Source organism: Copadichromis virginalis, linkage group LG6, assembly GCF_057382275.1.
Source record: "Copadichromis virginalis isolate Kocher_CV1m ecotype Utaka linkage group LG6, C_Virginalis_male_GT1.1, whole genome shotgun sequence".
NCBI classification, from domain to species: Eukaryota; Metazoa; Chordata; class Actinopteri; order Cichliformes; family Cichlidae; genus Copadichromis; species Copadichromis virginalis.
Window position 1 is genome coordinate 15,859,206 of NC_140623.1, and position 10,787 is coordinate 15,869,992.

The 10,787-nt window shown below is 37.6% G+C and overlaps 1 long non-coding RNA gene across 1 annotated transcript; it reads right to left on the reverse strand.

Moving 5' to 3' along the window:
• Positions 1-9,389: 9,389 nt before the first annotated feature.
• LOC146707536 (uncharacterized) lies at positions 9,390-10,488 on the reverse strand. The gene is made up of 2 exons (XR_014921072.1): positions 10,186-10,488; positions 9,390-9,853 (listed from the first exon to the last, which is right to left on the reverse strand). It is a non-coding gene; the product is annotated as an uncharacterized LOC146707536 (long non-coding RNA).
• Positions 10,489-10,787: the final 299 nt, after the last annotated feature.

The following is a 10,787-nucleotide window of genomic DNA, read 5'->3' on the forward strand; positions in this document are numbered from 1 at the left end:
GTAAATCCGCTTTTTTTATCTTATCCCTCAGTGCGAAACACTATCTGGAACAGCCTGATACAGTGTGCAATAAATGTATCTCTGTATATATACTGAAATTCAGGTTGTTGTCAAAAATGGTATTAAGGCTTAGAGAAACAAAAAAGCAATAAATTCAATATATATTTTTTAACTTTAGTAATTAATGCAGTCTAATTGGATTTTTTTTTTTACAATATTATTTTTTAATTGGAAAATTAATGCCTCTACCAGCCTGGTATTAATTGGGATTAGTAAAGGATGCGCCCATATGTTTTTTGTTTTGTTTGTCCCTACGTCTGATTAGAGGTTTAAAAGGTAAAAACTGATCAAACATGGCATCTGTTTAGTGAAAACATACAGATGGTATTTTTAATATAACTAGAAACATGTTTCTATGAAATAAAAAAAAAATCAATTAGCTTTCTTTACAATATCTGAACTCAGTTTTTTAAATTATTTAAATCACATCACCTTCCTTGTAAATGATTATGGCCTAAATTGTCTGTGCTGTCAGAGAGGCGTGTATCCTGTCATTTAGTGCATTTGGATAAGCTTTAATTAACCTCGTAACCATGGTATTTCTTTTTGAAATCATTTTTGATTTACTGGCTGATGGGTATCTCTCTTTGTATTTTGTCATGAAAATCCCTGGATGAGCGCAGGAACACCTCCAGAAATCATTATCTGTGAGCACAGTTCACCGTGCCATCCACAAATGGAGATTAAAGCTCTATCATACAAAGAAGAAGCCATATGTGAACGTAATCCAGAAATGCCACCATCTGCTCGGAGCCAGAGCTCAATTAAAATGGACTGAGGCAACGTGGAAACCTGATTTGTGGTCAGATGAATTGAAATGTGAATGTAGAGAAAATGTACACTGTGTCCAGGATGGTCGATCAACTAGAATCCTATATCAGATAAGAATGAGACAACATCCCTCTCCCAGATGTTTAAACCAGTCTCCTCAGTTTCTAGACCTATACGTTATTTTAAAAAAAGTGCAAAATCCACAGGTGGAAATATTGAATTTGCAGTTTTTGCCCCATAAGTTTTTTAAATAAACTATATTACTTGGACAATTTTGAGAACATTATCTGATTTAGCTGTTTTTTGCACACAGCATGATTCTTGGTCTGCACCTTTGGAAATTTAATCATACACAAACATAACTAGTTACTGTATTTCTGATCCATACACAAACAGAATTGGGGGAAAGTTGGCATACAGAGACCGAGTGTTCCAGTGTTTTCTGTAACAAACCCAAAAGTTTTCTTTACCTCATCTGGCTGAAGAACAAGTGAGCTTATGAAATGGCGAGACACTCATGAGTGATTGTTCATCCACAGTTGACAAGAATCAGTAATCCTCCTATAGGATTATGGCTTCTTCTCTGTGGAATAGTCTCCCCTTAAATATTAGATCTGCACAAACACTTGAGCAATTTAAATCATTACTAAAGACACATTTCTATGCCCTGGCTTTTAACACACTATGACCCAAGCATTTTGGTCTTATTTGAATTAGTTTAGTTATTGTTTTAATTCTTTTATTGTCCTATTATTGTTTTTTATTGTTATTATTGTATTACATTGTTGCTTTTTAATACCATTTTTATATTGTTAAGCACTTTGTGCAGCATCGGCTGTTTGAAATGTGCTATATAAATAAATTTGACCTTGACCTATAGTATTGCTCAAAATTTAATCAAACTTATTCAGTTTATGTTTACACTTTATACTAAGCCTAACTAAGCTAGTCATCTTATCCCACGACTACAGGCATGCAGTTAGTCTGCTCAGTGATTTAAGCATTTCTGACATTATTGATTGCTTGAATATGACCATTGTAAATAACCTTTTTTAAAACTAGCTGTTCTTTTATACCAGCTGTAAATATTAATCAATTTATCGAGAAACCAACCCCTATGTGTTTTATTTCTTTGCTCAAAAACTTTCCTCATAGTTTCTCTCTTGTTACTAATCATGAATTATTCATCATTTTTTAGAAAAATGCAATCTAATCCTAGCTCAATTCACAGCGCTGAGAATACCCTCATTAAGGTGATCAGTGACTTATTAGGAACTGCTGGTTTTTACATTTTAATTAAACTTTATTAAGGTGGTTCCTCTTTAGCAGGTCCATTTAATTTTGTTTCTATATCTTGAATTGATTGTTTTAATTTAATTGTGATGGTGCACTGGCTTAACTTTAATAGTTTTTACCTGCTTAACTATCTGTGAAACACTGTTGCTATAATTAGGATATTTCCCTTGTCTTGAAGATTTCCCTTTACTAAGATAATATTAAAAATTTCAGTATTTGGACACCAACCAAATGTGTCCAAATACAGGATCTCAGTTCCCGTTTATATTACATGTTTCAGCGTCTTACAGCAGCTTATTGTGATCAGTTGATCAATTATCCCTTGATTAATGTCCAATCCCGTGATTGACAACAGCTAGTTAAAACTAGCCACCCAAAAGTACAGAGATTTTAAAACCTTCTAGTAAACAGGGTCCCAGCTTCTCCTGGGAAAAGTCACCACTGCCATAATCCTCGCAGCCCGGACCCTCCACACATCACACATCAGACTGCGGAGACGGGGCATGAAGGTGGTAAGGAGGAACTAAGGGGGGCGAGGCTGGACAATGTGACTTCGATTGCTCTGTTGAGGGTGGGGCTCGATGGCGAACCTTTGGCCGCTCTGGTGGGGGGTTTATGGGGGACAAAAAGGGATTGGGCCGGGGGGTAGATCTGAGCCCAGCATTGACCCGCTCCATCATCTCCTCAGTGAATTTCAGGTGTGGGGAGGAGGGAGAAAGGGAGGGGGAGGAGGGTGATGGCCTGTCAGGGGTTTGGGGGACTGGGGAAGATCGTGGTCCCTGGTCCTGGTCGTTGGTGTTGTTGAGAGAGTTGGAGGCAAATAGGGACCCTTCTTCTTGCCTCAGATGTCTCTCCTTTCTGAGGCTCTTCCCGGGTGGGGGCAAATGGAGCTCCTCCTCAAGGTTTCTGCTGGGCTTTGTCTGTTCTTGGAGTACTGTTTGTTCCTCTTCATGAGATAACTCCTCGTTTATCTCAGCCTTGGCACCAAGCACAGATGGATGACGTATGGAATAAAACAAGTTGGAGGTGAACAGTTTCACCCCTGACTTGTTAAAATTTAATCCATTTGCTTTAAACAGATGCCTGCGTTCCCAAAAAATATTAAAGTTGTTGATAAAATGCACTGAGTGGTCAGCACATGCTGATATAAGCCATTTATTCAGTGTAAACAACCTGCTGAATCTCTCGTCTCCTCCTCTGACGGGCGGTACAGGTCCACTGATGAATACAGCTGCATTCAGAGAGTTTACAGTATTTAGTAATCCAGTAAAGTCCCGTTTCAGAACCTCCGACTGTTGTTTGGACACATCGTTTGACCCTGTATGCAGAACAATGTTTGTCACAGTTGGATATTCATCTGCAATTTGAAGAATTCTCTCCTTCAGGTTGTTGACCATATCCTAGAGCTGGGCGATATGAGATTTTTTCATATCACGATATGTTTTTTTCATTTCAGGCGATAACGATATCTATCACGATATAAGCCAAATAACTATATTTGTAAGATTTAAATGTGCCGTTGCTCACAAGTAAAATGTGAAATAATCAGCAGCTTGTTTTGATTTAAATATTTATTTCTCATAATAAGTTCAACAGGGTAGATGTACTTAAGGAACATGAGACTTTTTCAGATAAATAAAGGCAAATATTGCAAACTACACAAAAGGCAGCCGCTAAAGCGTTTAAGTTTCAAAATAGAACAAACGAAACAGACTAAATTGTCAATTCCACTTAGAAACAAAATATTAATTCTAAAAATAAATCTTAGTTTGTTTTACAGAAGAACAGACAAAACTGACTAACTTTTGTCAATATCAAATAAACTGAGAACTAAAAGGAAATTCTCAATCTCTCCTTGTTGTATAGCTGAGCTTTTCAAACAGTTTTAACAGTTACTTTAGTCTGACAAAAGCCGAATGACGAATTAGCGCTTCCAGTCAGAGACTGAGGCTACGTCCACACGTACACGGGTATTTTTGAAAACGGAGATTTTCCGTTTTCGTTTTAAAAAAGAATCCCGTCCACACATAAAGGCAGAAATGAAGGAAAACGCTGCTATGAACATGCCAAAGCAGCAGGTGGCGCTAGATTCCTAACCGTGCAGAAATGTTGGCCAATCAGAAGTCTAGAAGCCTCGGTGGGAAAAAGTAAACAAAGCTGGGGCATAGAAGCAGACCCGAGTCGTATGTGTGGACGGACAGTAACTGTGTGTATGTGTAAGCATTTAAACACTGCAGAGAGTAGAATTAACAGTAACAGTACTGTAGAAATTCATTTCACCGAAACAATAACGTGGCGCAGTGTGACGCATGCACCAGTTTATTGTATTTCCAGACTTGTTTTCGGCACAATTTACAGTGCACGCTACTCTGTTTTTTGTCAGACTTGAAATAGCCGAAATACCTTCACACTACGGAACTTCTTTGGCTCTTCCGTTCGACAATCTCTCCGGCATTGGAACCATCATCTGTTTTCTCTTCGGTCACGCTCGGTTGATTTTTCTAGTCGGCACACTCATTTCCTCCATTACGCGCTGGCTCCATTACCAGCTGGCTGCTTCCCAAACAAACACACGTGCGGCTTGGCACTTGTGCTGTACGTAACAAGTCACACGACGTGACGCTGCGGCTGTGATTGGTTCGGCTCTGCGCTACTGAATTTGGCTGACCTTTTTTTTTTTTTTTTTTTTTTTTTAAGATGACAAGAGCGGCGAGGTCTATCGCGATAGCTTAATTTCTCTATCGAGTAAAAGTTATATCGCGATACATATCGTTATCGTTCTATCGCCCAGCTCTACCATATCCTTAGGAAAGCAGAGGACTTTAGTGTTCTTACCGCACATCCTTTGTACATCCTTTACGGCAGAGTCACCCACAATCAGAGTTTCAGGCCTAGCCTTTAGCTTTCCCTGTGGTCTTTTACTTTTCAACAGATTTTCAGACCTTACTTCGCTGCTTTTAGATGGATGGTTGTCCGATATAGATCCAGGGTCCTTTGATAGTGGAGCAAATCTGTTGTGCAGTTTCACATTCAGTTGTTTTGGAGGTTTGTTGTTAACCTTCCTATTCACGGTTGTCCAGTCCTGTTTCCTCTCGTATACAGGGGTATTTAATTTTTACCTGGTAAATGACATTTTCTTGTTAAATCACAAAACAGCTACTAGTACTTCTGCTACTACTACTAAAATAATAATCATCATTATCATTATTACTATTAATAGTCTAAAAAAAATGTCACTTGTTCAGCCATCTTACAGTGAAATAGCCCTGTGCTATCTCTGTGACCACCTGTGTGTGTGTGTGTGTGTGTGTGTGTGTGTGTGTGTGTGTGAGTGAGTGAGTGAGAGAGAGAGAGATATACAAGGTAGTATATATGTCGATGTGAAACACATCAAGGGTTCCTGCTTGTGCATTCCCATCATTCACAGCATGTAATATCTCCTCATGGGTATCGACTTAGCAATGACACAGAATTTCCATTAGCTCCCAGCAAAGACTGTTGTCAGGTTACTGTGTTGCAACTTTACTACTAGCACTAAACATGCCTCAGACTTATAAAGTGGAAGACAGTGAGATGCATTTTCTCTCTTCTCCATACAGAAGTATCATAAAATCAAATGTGTAACTGTTCCAAAGCTGGCACATTATAGTAATTGTTCTTCTTGGATCGTTTCTAAGAAGCAAAATCACATCACTGTGCATTCACTCTATTCACTCTAGCATGATGGGTAATTTCAACATTTCCGCTGATTCAGTGACGTTGAAAACAGTCAGTCAGTAAATTCTACACAGAAATGAAGTTTTTGCTTTATCTGCTGAAACATGAAGTCTAGATATATATATATATATATATATATATATATATATTATTATTATTATTAACATTATGAATGTAAATGACGGTTTTATGAAGTTATGTCACAATGCAGTTTTTAAATGTTTGTGAAAGAATGGTATATATAATTCTCTTTTCATAAAGTGTTTAGGCAGACATCTTAGTGATACTGAATTGAAATGAAAATATAAACTGTATAAATCTGTGTTAAAAATAATTGCTTTGTTTTTCTGATCTATCTTTTGCTAACAGTGATCCTACCAGAGTACCAACCAAGAATTATCCTACTCCTTTTTCCTGAGAAGAACTTTCTATCATATCTGTAGTTTTGGTTCATTTATGGAGAAGCAAAAAGTGTTGTAAACAAAACTATTGTTTTGTTTTTTTTTGCTATGACATAGCAAAGAGCTGTGGTGGACAGCAACAGTTACAGACAGAAACATGTTAGCTAACGGCATGGTTAGCTAACATGCTAATATATAATGTACGGACAAATTTACACTGGGCACACTGGGTACAGGGAAAAATTAAAAATATTAAAGAACAATTTAGGTGTTGTGTTGGTAAAACAGCTAGTTAAACTAACTACCTAATTTCGCTAAATATGCTGGTTGGATTTGTACCTGCTTAGCATAGCAGAAGATGACATTCATCAAAGCATTTATTACTAATATGCTAGATGACTTAAAAGTTTCTTCACACTACAAGACGGTCTTTGTACAAAGGACCCAGTACCAAGGTCATTTGGGGGATTCTGAAATCAGTCAATAAAACAGCTCACCTTCAGTTCACATCACCCCGCCTCTGTGTGTCTGTATTTGGGTCTTTTACATATCATTCAGATTTCCAACAGATTCTGATGCTAATTCCTTTAGACCACATGTTGGTCAGGCGGTTAGTAAGAGGAAATGTATCTGTTACAGTGATTAACTACAGAGTGCTTGTTTGCTAATGCCGTCTCTGTATCCAAACACTACACAGATTGTAACTTATCTCAGAGTAAGCTGAGCCTGCTACTCTTATCTAGGATGCTAGAAACCAGAGATTTATCAGAGGCTTAGATCAAATCTTTCATAACAGGATTTACACAAGTCCTTGAAATGGACCGGACTCAGCCAGAGTCAAACCTGCTTTCAGAGGAATTAGCAAATAGGCAATAAGCGAAAATTTAAGGGTAAGAACAGCATTGGAGATGCAAGGAAGGAGATTTTTCACTTTGGCACGTTGTCAGGGCAAGAAAGGCAAGCAGTGCTTGTCCTGTGAAATGGAAAAATAGACAACATTTAAATTTTACCAAAAGGTTAAAAAACATTCTTTAAGGGGGTCAGCAAGGATATACAGTCGACCCCCGCCTACTCATGGTTCAGTATTCCCAGATTCACCTATTTGTTATTCAAATTATTCTCAAAAATTTGCCTATTTGCTGATTTTTTGATAAAGCATGTAAAATATTCACTAATTGTTTTCGTTTTATTGTTGTGGCTAAATACATTTCTATGCTTAAAAGATTCTTTACTACTTTTCAAATATTAATATTAATCTAAACTCAGTTAAAACATTTTTAGAGGGGCTCGCAAATCACAGCCAGTTATGATCCCTAAACCCTGTGAATATCGGGAGTCGACTCTATATTTTATTTCACTTCCTTGGGAAACTTAAACCAACTAAAACTTCTCAATACCTCTAATTGAATACCTCAACTGCTACAATTATTCTTGTACAAACATTTTCAGCTGTTTTGAATGCAAACATCGGGGTTATTAGAGTATTAAATAAAGTATTTCGTTCTTTTTCTCCCTAAAGACCTCTTTTACGTCTGTGAGAAACCAAACTGCTTGAAAATTATTACAGGAGTGACTACTACAACATTAATTGGATCTATTCTACTCTCATTGCAATTGATGTTCTGGCAAGTATGGTGTGCAGTTTTTGACATATTTGTCTTATCCTGTGGTGCAACTACACATTTTTAAGCAGTGTGTTATGTACTTTGTTTACTCACTGTTAAGTCAGCTAATGAGGAATAATGAAAAAGATTTGAGAATCTTTGATCTTTGACCCTTAAACATTGACCCTGTTGCTACTTAATTAATGTGGTTTTGTCAATAAACAATTGACAAAACCACCAGACTGGATAACATGTTGCTATTTATCTATCTAAACATCTAAAGTGTGACTTCTTGTTCTTGTCTTGTTGTATAACTGCCCCCTTGATTTCATAAATGTTTATCACCTTCACACAAATCATATCCCATCTACTGATCGCTGCATCTGTGTAAATCTGAAGACTTGCCAGCAGTTATAATTTGGATTATCTTTCCCAAACACATTGTGTGGTTGGTCACATATACACTTTATAAACACACCATCACCACAACAGGCTCTGATGAGCAGGATGCATTTCCTCAATGCAACCAACGGCAACTGTTTGCATTCTCATCCTCAATGCATTCATTTTCAATATGGGGGCATTGGACTGTAAGTAAATCGAGCCCAAAACAATAGTGTTCTATCCTGCCAATCCCAAAACTTGGATTTCTGTCATTAGTAGTGTTAAGTGTTATGACGTATTTCTCCCAAGATAATCAAACTTCATGGAGCAGCAATTTTATTTTTAGCACACCCTTGAATGGTCAAAAATCGCAGCAATTGAGGAATTGGTCATTTGCATTTGCAGTGCTGGAAAAAATGGGTTGAATGTTAAAATTTTATATTTGATTTGATGAGAGTGTCAGAGTTTGACTGTGTGGAAGGCACATTGAGGACCCAAGTGCAGAAATCCAGCTACAGACTTGAACTTAATTCAGTTTTATTGCTGAAGTATACAAACCTGAAGGGAGAAAACAGACAGACCACAGTACATGACTGGGGACTCAGAACGAATAACAAAACACCTGGAGACTACAAAGGAAACACAGGTGGCAAGACACAGATGAGACTAGGAATAACAAAAGCCAGAACTAATAATAAACCCAGATGCAGTAGAGAAAGCTAAACTATACAGAACTAAGTCTGAAGTCATCTTTTAAATGTAGCAGAAAGTATCACGAGTCCACAACAAACTCAAAACACTGAGATCCAGAACCATGACAGACAGAAACTTTTGTTGACCGCACAGATGTCCTACATATTTGCTTAATATGTGCATTGAAGGACATATCTTGATTAAAAACGACTCCAAGATTTCCCACAGTGTTACTGGAGGCCACAATATCTGAATTTAGAAGCGGGAAACTAGAGGTCATCCAGGTTTTTATGTCTTTAAGACATTCCTGCAGTTTAACCATTTTGTAACACTGATGTAGCGCTAATGAATTAATACAGGCTAGGGATTGAGTGTAATTTTATGGTTATTATTAATCAGAAGATTTAGGGACGCTGCTGGAGCTGATGGGCAGTAATTAATAAATACACACAACACAAAAAAATGGTTTTGCAGGTACCATGTATTTAACCAAACCCCAAAAAAGAATAACAAGAAAAGAAAAACTTAAATAATCACTCCTGCTGCAGCTATCCAATTAATCAAAAACCCAGTGAGGGTACACAAAGACAACTAAACAGATTTGTCTGGCTTATACAAAGCAACACAGGTTCTCAAAAAACAGTTCCCCCATAAACACCACATGTTAATATCAAATCCACTGATCCACACTGAAGTCCATGAGTTTAATCTGAATGTCCATGAGAGATGTCCAAGCGCTATTGTCCATAAATGAAGGGAATGGTGTGTATGATTGCGGAAATCAGTGTATTTGGAAAATGGGGACAGAGCGTTGTCTTTGATAGCTTCCTACCCAACCGGTGGAAGCGTCAATTGCAGAATGTGTCCTGCTCCTAGCCGTTCATTGGCTCGCCATCCTTTTTCATACCCCAAAAAGGTTCACCTGGCCTGCATTAAATAAACAAGGCCAATAAGAAATCACAAGAATACAAAAATGTCAGCCAGTTAAGCTAAATACATTAAGTTATTCTTGTTCCTGTGTACACAATTTATAAATAAATAACCAAACAATGTATTGGTTAAATATAATATTTCTAACCAATAAGGATTTAACTGAAAACATTTCAACTGCTACATACATACATACATACTATGTAGCTCCACAACATTTGTTATTCAACAACTATCAGTCAAATCAAAATCAAATTGTTTGGACCGGCAGCAGCCGATTAGAGTCAGCTGGTAGCAATACAAACAGTCAATTAAAAGTTCAAACTCACCAATTCCGTTCTGTTCAGTGCACAACAACATTATGGCTCTGGCTCACAGTAATCAGCATCTAAGTTGCATAAGTTAGTTGGTGTTAAAAAAATGCATTAAAACAGGAAAAGCAAATGTTTGCCAATACACACCTGCAACAGCTCTGTCACCTGGCTTGCCTCCACGCATCTGACGGGAGGAAGCCGGGACAGGCTTACTATGACCTACATGCCATCCGATTGGCTGAGCAAAGTCATGTGGTTGGAGTCATGCATTTGTGATGCGTTCAATGGCAGGAAATAAGTGCAGGAAATTACTCTGGGTTACAATTTGGTGAGTGTTATCTGGCTTCATGGATAGATAAAGCTGGGTATCATCTGAATATAAGTAAAAATGTATGGTATGCCTTCTTATGACGCTGCCCAGGAGAAGCATGTTTAATGTAAACAGAATTGGTCCTAGCACAGAACCCTGTGGAACTCCAATATCATCCTTTTGATATGATTCAAGCTACTGCAGCACAATGCCTTTTTACCTGTAGCATGCTCTAGTCTATGTAATTAAATATTATCCTCAACAGTATTAAACACTGAACTTGTAGGACAAGCACAGAGATAAGTCT